This window comes from Poromitra crassiceps, assembly GCF_964638095.1.
Source record: "Poromitra crassiceps genome assembly, chromosome: 23".
In the NCBI taxonomy this organism is placed as follows: Eukaryota; Metazoa; Chordata; class Actinopteri; order Beryciformes; family Melamphaidae; genus Poromitra; species Poromitra crassiceps.
In genome coordinates, this window is record NC_139639.1 from 16,698,990 (window position 1) to 16,708,511 (window position 9,522).

The following is a 9,522-nucleotide window of genomic DNA, read 5'->3' on the forward strand; positions in this document are numbered from 1 at the left end:
CAATGGATTGGTCTCTGTGCGTTTATTTGTCCAATCACTCATGCCTGCATCCACCATCGCTGATCAGATTTCTTGACAAAAGAATGTGAGAATGATGCACCTCACATTCTGGCACTTTAAAAATTACAATCCCAAAGGGAGCATTACGGTCAAGGCCAACAAGGACTAGTCCAGAAGGGGACTGTGCCATTGGTGGAGGATCAAATCCACTGGATAGCCACTGAGATGCCACGGGGTGACACTACCTGACAGTGCCACTTGGAGGATCCTGGTGTCTCTCATATAATGCACATTATAAATGTAGCCAGGTGCATATTAAATCCTTTCTTGGGCTTCAGTGTTGTAGTAGCGGCCTTTTAAAATGCTTAGCTGATGGACAGTAGATGGTAGTGCAGATGGCCATGGTTACGTAACCCCAAGGTCAGACGAGTGAGCCTGACTGGAAGGTCTCAGTTTGAATTCCCTGACCGACTGGTAAAAATCTGGCCATGACAAATGAATCAGAGAGGCACTTGACCCCCAACTGCTCCAGTGGAGCTGCTCACTGGCTGATATAGAAGACTGGCTGGACAGGCCAGCTCCCAGGTGTGGATGTGTGGAGCCGACTGCATTGCTGAAAAAGAACGTACGTGCTCAGCAAACCATGCCTGGATAAAAAAAAAGGACTGATGATGATACTCCCCCTGTGTAGCTTTTTGTGTTATCTGGCTCTGTTGTAGGTGGGGAAGATGTGTGTATATGTGTGTGGTGGGAATCTGACATTTTCATTTTTTGACATTTCCCTAAATTAGAAACTCTCCCCTATACAGTATATAACTTTTCGAATGGCTGCGCTCTCTGACCAAAAGTTAATCTGTTATGTGTCTAAAAGTAAAAAGTGAGAAAGATGGCATTACAAATTCCACAACATTGTATTTTCTACAGTGGCATTCCACCAAAACAATAAAAATAAATACTTCCCCCTTTGTTTTATGAAAGTAATTATTCACCATGATGTACTACGGAGATGAAAGTAACCAAATCACTCAAAATCTCAAAATACCTGCAAAACGTCTTTGGCTTATTAGCAACAATGTGCAGCAGTGACATGTTCAAGGTTCCTGCAGACAGGGGTGGACTGGGACAAAACAAATTGGCGCTGGCATTTTGGCCCCCAGACCGGCCCACCATAATCGACCACACACAAAACCACCCATCTTCGCGCTCCAACCAACCGTGCCACTACCTAAAAACACGAAATCTACCTGTTTTATGGGCCGGTCAAACAATTATTTCCCCCTATTTTTCTCCTTTTTCTTTCTTGTTTTTTGCCTGACCGGCCCACAGGGCATGTCGACCCGCACCGGGCAAATGCCCTGTATGCCAGATGGCCAGTCCGGTCCTGTCTGCAGACCACCACACATATGGCAGTGTGTATACTGCATCTATTACATGTGTATATGTAGGCCTACATTATACTACAGAGAAACGCATTACCTTTAGCAATTTTCCATGACTGAAACGGCATTTCTCATCACAAGAGTGTAACATCCAACACGTTCTCACCGCCCAACTCGTACACGAGCCACGTTTTTGTCAAGCGCCTTTGGCATGGTCCCTGATACCCACGTCTTGACAGAGTTGACCACTTGACGAACAACATCTCAATGATTAGAGCTTCCTTGCTGCCCTTTTGAAAATGGAGCTGTGCCAACTAGCCCTCTTGTATCTCATCATCGGCACTATTCATCCAGCACCTGTTTGTATTCACAACTCCCTCGACAAATCACTTCTGTCCTTCGCTGCCAAATAACACAGCAGCACTCCCTGTAATTTCACACTCCCAAATAAGCGTCTTTGAACATGTTCATTAAGTAAACGCGGAGGGAGGGACCCCCTCGGGTAAAGGGGGGGGGGGGGAGGGGGGGATGATTGCCCCCACATTGATACACGGCACATTTCTGCTTCCTCAGCTCGCAGCCTGTCGATCTGTGATGTTTGCCGGGTGCAAACTGAAAGGCTCTCATGGTGCATTATCGTTTGAGTCGCCTCCCAGATTCCCACTGACAGAGAGTAATGACTGTCACATGAAAAGATGATGTTTCAGGAGGGACAGCGCTCCCGTGAGGGTGTGACTAAAACACATGTGCACGGATGCATGCCAGAAAAACACACACACACACACACACACACACACACACACACACACACACACACACACACACACACACACACACACACACACACACACGCGCACACACACACACACACACGCGCGTGCACACACGTGCACACACACGCGCACGCACGCACACACGCACACGGGGGAGCATTTTCATCGATTCACTGGTTCCGTAATGGTAACATTTCATTTAAATGGAAAATATGATTGTCTCATGCAATAGTAATCTGTAATAGTGCTGACTTAGCACAGGCACATCGGTCTTCCTGCTTCCAGGTTATTGATGGAGACTAGGTGGCCCACATCATATGATCATATTACTCCCGCTTTAGCTTCTCTATACACCAGTTGCCGCTTATTTTCACATTTGATTTTAAAGTGGCAATAAGTCAGATTTGTACCTACTGTCCCACAGCACAAAAAGACCATCATTTGCCTGTGGAGGTTGAACAGAGTTGTTGACCAATGACTCAATGATGACTCCGCCAGGCGAGATGTCTGGCTTTCAAAACACACTTTCTGCCCTGTACTCTGTTTTGGAACAAAAACTAGCTGAAATGTCATTGTTTCATTTACTTTGAATCAAACTGATAAGTCACATTCAATAATATTCTTGTAATTATTTCTCCCTCCTGTTATCTCTCTTGTTCTCTCTCTCTCTCTCTCTCTCGCTCTCTGGTTATCTCTCTCTCTCTCTCTCTCTCTCTCACACACACACACACACACACACACACACACACACACACACACACACACACACACACACACACCCACACACACACACACACACACACACACACACACACACACACACACACACACACACACACACACACACACACACACACACACACACACACACACACACACACAGTGTTCTCTTTCACTGCTCACTGAGTTCAGCGTGGGATCCAGTCTCAGCGCTCCACGCTGACTGGATGATCATGCAGGTTTGGGCCTCGTCAGCTATTGGGAACGGTAATGGATCAGTTTCAAATGGAATCCTTATTGGTCATTTACAATAAAGGTATTCAGCTTCATCCACCAATGCCAATGCCTGATAATGAGGGGATCTGACATTTATTTCCAGGAAGTACTGTAATACTGTATGCCTGTCTGTCTGTCTGTCTGTCTGTCTGTCTGTCTGTCTGTCTGTCTGTCTGTCTGTCTGTCTGTCTGTCTGTCTTTCTTTCTTTGCCAATTGCCACAAATCTCCCAACATTTTGAGCGATGCAAAAATTCAGTAAGAAGCAACTATTCAAGCTGGTTTGTAAAAAAAAAAATTGAACCAAGGCCTACATCAATTTCACTCATTGCGGATTGTGAATTTGTTAACTGCAGGATTAGTTCTGGCCTGAATAAAGGCCATTTTTAATATGCCAAATTATCAACAGTGATTCTCAAAATGCCTCTTCACTTTCAATCTTGACAGATAAATAGAGCTGTGTATTGACTCTTGTTACGGTGATAGAATAGTGCAATTTGTGGATGGTAGTGAGCATTTCCCAACGCAATTTGGTATAACCCAAGTGACATAATCCAGAAATTGATTCAGTGGTTTCTGATCGTGTATGGAAAATAAAAAATCTTGCTGCATTGATTGGGGCCCAGTCTGTACTTCAAACTTTCATATTGCATTTCATTTTATGCCTGCAATTGTTTCGATTGCATCTTCCATAGATTGCATATTACAATCTCGGTGAGAGGTCAGAAATGTAGATATTGCATTTTTTTCCCCTTGGGTACATGGCACTACACACAAGTCATCAGAACTTTTCTTAAAACAGATTTCTTCCTGAGGAAGCATCAAGCTGTTTTTGGTGCTTTTACTGTAAAGATGATTTTCATGCCATTTCTTCTTCATTAGCAGTGAAGGAGGCAGAATATGGGGACAGAGAGAAAGAGGTGTGTCGTGTGTGTGTGTGTGTGTGTGTGTGTGTGTGTGTGTGTGTGTGTGTGTGTGTGTGTGTGTGTGTGTGTGTGTGTGTGTGTGTGTGTGTGTGCGTTGATGGGGGTGGGCGGTGGGGGGTGGATGTGGATTCCATTATCCAATTATCGAGGGGCAGCCTTATCAGTAGCATTACTCCAATAGTCCAGTGGGCTGAGGCTGAGCTTGTAGGTACACCGATAACTAACTTTAACCAAAAAAAAGTGTAAGTCGAAGAAATGTTTCAGCGTTAAATCAATAGAATTTTAATTAAAGCAGCACAGTGCGTGGACACCCTTTTGCCTGCTGCAGTTGAGACCATATAGGGATAGAAGGCTAGAAGGCAACTGTTCTTTCCACACACGTGGAAGGACACAAGGAGAAGGAAGCAGAGCCAGATTGTCCTTACAGATAAAAGTATAGCAATAATTCAGTCTAAGTAGACTTGGCAGGTCAATCAACCTGAGCATAAAAGCTACACTGATGAGTGATTATCCCCCATTAAGAACATCACCGTCAATCACGCTGCCATAAAAGTGTTGCTGAGCAGTCTGTCTAATCAGAGACAAAGAAATGTGTCTATTATGTTTGTCCCACTCACACAGAGAGGTCAGAGGTCAACTCCAGAGGGATGTATTGTCTTGCTAAAGGACGTTTCAGCAGGGCGGGTGCTTGCTATCACAGGGACTTGAACCTGTTGAAGGGCTGTCTCCATAGTGATACACCACATTTCAGCACCACGGACAGCGCCATGCACCCCACCACCCCGCTTTTTTTGTTCCTAACTTATATAACCCCAATTTCAGCTTCAATTTCTTCACACGGTGCTGAAGGTGTGGCCTGAAGGAACGGGGCAGGAAATTAACAATTATTATCTCAAAGTACTTGTAAGATTCCACCCTCTCAGCGCCGTCTCTCCTGCCTTCCATGTAGGTAAAACATTTTTGAGCTTGTAAACATCAGAACTTATATTTTGTCAGCATTCAGAGAAAGTGCGGAGGTTCTCATGGACTTAAACAAGGTGGGTTTCAACAGTCTAATCGCAGCAATGCTGCAGTGTAACTGAATAAAACTGTCTTTGCCTCCGAAAATCAATGCTTTTACACTTACTTACTGTTTAAGTATCAACTATTCACCTTGTGTCCCAGAAACCTGTACATTATGTTCTCTGTCAGTCTGCTGATCACTAAAGCCTTCTCAGAAATCCCCCTCATGAACTCAACTGAACTCGAATGAATTCACTTTCAGCCAGGTCATCAATAACCAAATGAATACAATGGCAATGGGCCATATGAAGAAAGGACGTTAAAACAGCACTAAGAAGTGCTTCATTGCCTCATAATTGTTGGAAGTTAGAAATAAAAATGTCAGAATTTAAAGAACTATCACCATTATGTCAAAACCAAATGGCTCTTTATTCATTTAGATAGTATGATGGTGGCGGCACAATTTTCCTCCAATGATACAGTGTTGTAGTCGAGTCGAGTCGGACTGGAGTACGAGTCCTGGACACATCTTCAGGACTTGTGGATGAGCACTGATGATTCAGACTTGGACTCAGACATTCATGCATTCGGGCTCAGAAGTTGGAGACGAGGACTCGGACGGGACTTGTTTTCTCTCATTTTTGGTAATTCACCATAATAATTTGACAGAAGAAATTAGCTATTGACACTATGACATTATTAAATTTAGTGCAAGGGCAGGCACGTGTGTTCCACCGAGTCCGACCCATATGCGGATTCCCGCTCATGTTCAGTAACTCCGAACTCGGACTTGGACTCGGGTAATGGGGTCTCGACTCAGAGTGACTCTTTGGTGACTCAGACTTGGGACTTGGACTTGAGATATAGTGACTTGACTACAACACTGCAAAGATATACAAGACTGCTTCAGCATGACTACTTGGTCCTCTAGGAACTATCAATTAATCACTCACAAACCTGCATATATAATATACAGAAAATCAATAATGGTTCTAAACAAAACCATTACAGTAACATGAAGAGCCCTTAATGGTTTATTGTGGGACAATTACATTACCATGAATAGCCATATAAATAATATAAATATAAATCGGGCATAAATATGCTCATTCCCTCTCATATTGTAATTTTAAACTAGTATTTTTAGGCAGCACATGAACGAAATCTAAGCATGTATTTTACATTTTTCATACTCATGTTCTTTGCCATGTCAACATTTACATAATGTTTAAATGCTGGCGTCAACGGACTGTGAAATTGTACCAATCTTAACAGGCATACAGAGGGGCCAAAGCAATACTAGCAAATTAGCTGCAGCCCCTCAACTACCTGTTTGAATCTATATTGGGCCACCATTGATTTAGCAGTAAAGAACCAATTGGGTTTTCTAGTGGCACTTCAACTAGTGAAGGTACTGTGAAGCTTAATTTTGCTCACAAAGAACCTCTCGAGAGCCACCTTTCTTTAGTGTGGAGATATGGGTGGAGAGTGGACAATCACTCAGTGTGTCAATACTGTGACCTTGCATTAATCAAGACTTCAGTCAGCCTTAAAATGCCCTTGGGCCTGCAGGGCTACTGATGATGATTGACCACCTTTACATATAAAAGTGTCCAACAGAAATGTAGCCACCTCCCAAACCTCCTTTCATTAACACAAACAAAAAAGCAGCAAGTTACAGGACTGTCAAACCAAGCAGTTGTGCCACTTCCTACTTCCTACTTCCTACTCTCCAAGTTTAATGTCCCCAAAAAAAGATAAAAAAAAACCCCAACAACAACAACAACAACAACGCAGGAACAGAATCATATCAGTAGAACATAAAATAAGGTACACCCTGCCTCCCATAACACACCCTCCAAATCCTCTTACAGTTTTTCACAATTGTTTAAACACATTAATTGGAACATCAGATACAATCTGCACAACCTGAAACTCATGTACCAACTGCCAAACCAATTCTGCTGAACTCCAAGCACATTTTCTGCTTTAGACTCAGATTCTCATTCCAAACCACACATTTTTCACAACACTACACACAATTCTCTATATGTTGCACACTCTTCCTGAATTCCCTCTCTTGGTGTTCACACAGAACACACACTGCCAATCACATTTCTAAACTCCAAAGGCTGTTGTGGAATTAGCAATCAGCAATTTGCTATAGAAGGGTCACAGATGAGCTACTGGTTTGTTTGGAGAACAATGAATGGTGGCCTATTTTCTGTTATCTCTTTCATTTCATCCCGTTTTCATCCTGTTTGCTGTGATTTACAGTAGACTGCACATTTTGGGTCCAAAAAAATATTATTTGTTGTTAAATTACATGTACAGTAAACATAATAACTAACTGTCCTCGCGGAACATGTTGATTCCATATTTGGGATGTTTCCATTTGCAGTATACCCTTTCACACCGTCGTCCAACCAGGCTTTTTTCCCAGGTTGATTTTGTGTTTGAGAGGGTTAACCCACATTGCCCGACTCGGCTTGGTGACCCAGCAGCACAAGGGCTGATTTGAGTGTGAATGACACCACCGGGTTGCTATAACAACCGGGGCGGGACAAACAAATCTCATTGGTTACAAATGGGGGCACGGCCAGCTGATGTAATCGTCTGTAAAACTGCTAAATAAGATTATACCCTCCTATTATAGTAGTCGACGGGGTGATATTCTTCTAACGCTCTATCGATGGCTCCGGCACACTGAGGGTAGCCACGGTAAAAAAAAGAAAAAAAAGAAAATGTTGTCATCGAGACACTGTCCGGTTGTGAGTTGTAACGCTGGTATAGCGTTACAACTAGCTCCCTTGTCACTTGTCGCACTAGCACACATACAGTATACAGTTGACACACCAACCCCAAACAAACAGGCAGTACTGCGCTACTTCGCCAGTTGGCACCACAAAGCAATGGCATTGTCATGGCCAACTGAACCCGTGTTCACTGACTGGGTGTGAATTGACAAAAGAAGGGTTGAACACGGGTCAAGTTAGTAACCCTGGCCTGACCCTGTCCTGACCCTGGCCTGACCCTGGGCATTGGGATGAAAGTGATATATTAGACTGCTGAGGCAGGTGTATAAAGTCTCACGGAATAAGTGCCACTTGTTTGCGCTGTCAGACTGTCAACCTGCAAGTGGCACCTAAGGGGCTTACGCCTCTGGCAGGTGTGAGCGTGCCAGCATGGTTTCACACCAGCGAGAGAGAGAGAGAGAGAGAGAGAGAGAGAGAGAGAGTGAGAGAGAGAGAGAGAGAGAGAGTGAGAGAGAGAGAGAGAGAGAGAGAGTGAGAGAGAGAGAGAGAGAGAGAGAGAGAGAGTAATGTACTTAAAGGAGAACTAACCTCCAAAACACTTTTTTTCAGCTTTTAACCAATATATATGACTTTGGGGGTGATGTGTGAAGAATTCTGGTCAGAATTTCCACATTTGACACCAAACTGTTGCCATTTTACCATTTGTATCATTTTTCAGCAGCATATCTGGCATAAGCGCCCTCTTAGGGTCAAAGACTGCTTTTTTTTCTTTTCTCAAATGAATGGGAGATTAGGAACACTTTGACGTCACAGTGTTCCCAAAGACTATGGGATTTCAAGATAATTACTCCCCTACCCCCCCTGTACCCTTTCAGCTCCTCAGAACTCCAAGCCTATTCTTATTGAAGTTTGCTCTTAAAATACTGAACCAAACGTTGTCAAAGTTGGCACATGTCTTAATTATAGTTAGTTTCCCGCTGAATGTGTCACTACTTTATTAATATCTTACCTGAATAAGCTCGAATGATGATGTATATATTATCAGTCCGAGTTGCAAGCAGCTGTCTCCAGCCCAGGCATGCGGGAGAGAGTCGTACTGTAAACCTCATGCACTAGCTCCAAGCTCCGCGGGCGCGCGCAGCAGAGCAGAGCTCTCTGTGCTCTGAGAGTAGAGAGAGCAGTCTGATATTTCCGCAAACAAATATGGTCGCAGTTTAGCGCACATGTAAAATATAACGCTATACTACGACGTGACAACGTGACAAAGCTTCTCTAAACACATCGGCTACTATCATTTCCCTGCATCCCTCCTACTGAGATTATATCGGTAATGATTTTGGACAGACTGAATGCGGGGAGGAGGAGGAGGAAAGATCTGCAGCTGTGCCCTGAGTAGAGACACTCGCCTCGCTCCGACTACTGTGCCTGTCTGTGAAAAGCGTCCTGTCCAGTCGCACCTTCGCAAACAGATGCGGGATTCCCTCAATCCTGTACCCAATCTCAGACTGTATTCTCTAAATCGCACACCAGCTATTTCTGTCTGTTTGTTTGTTGCTCCGTGAGGTTACAAGCGCCCCATGCATGCAGCAGGCTGTTTCGCAAGCCGGGGTCTGGCAGGAGGGAGGAGGCGCAGGCAGCCTGCACTGCGCTGAGAGGAAAAAACTTTTGCACAACTTTTAACAAGAATCACGA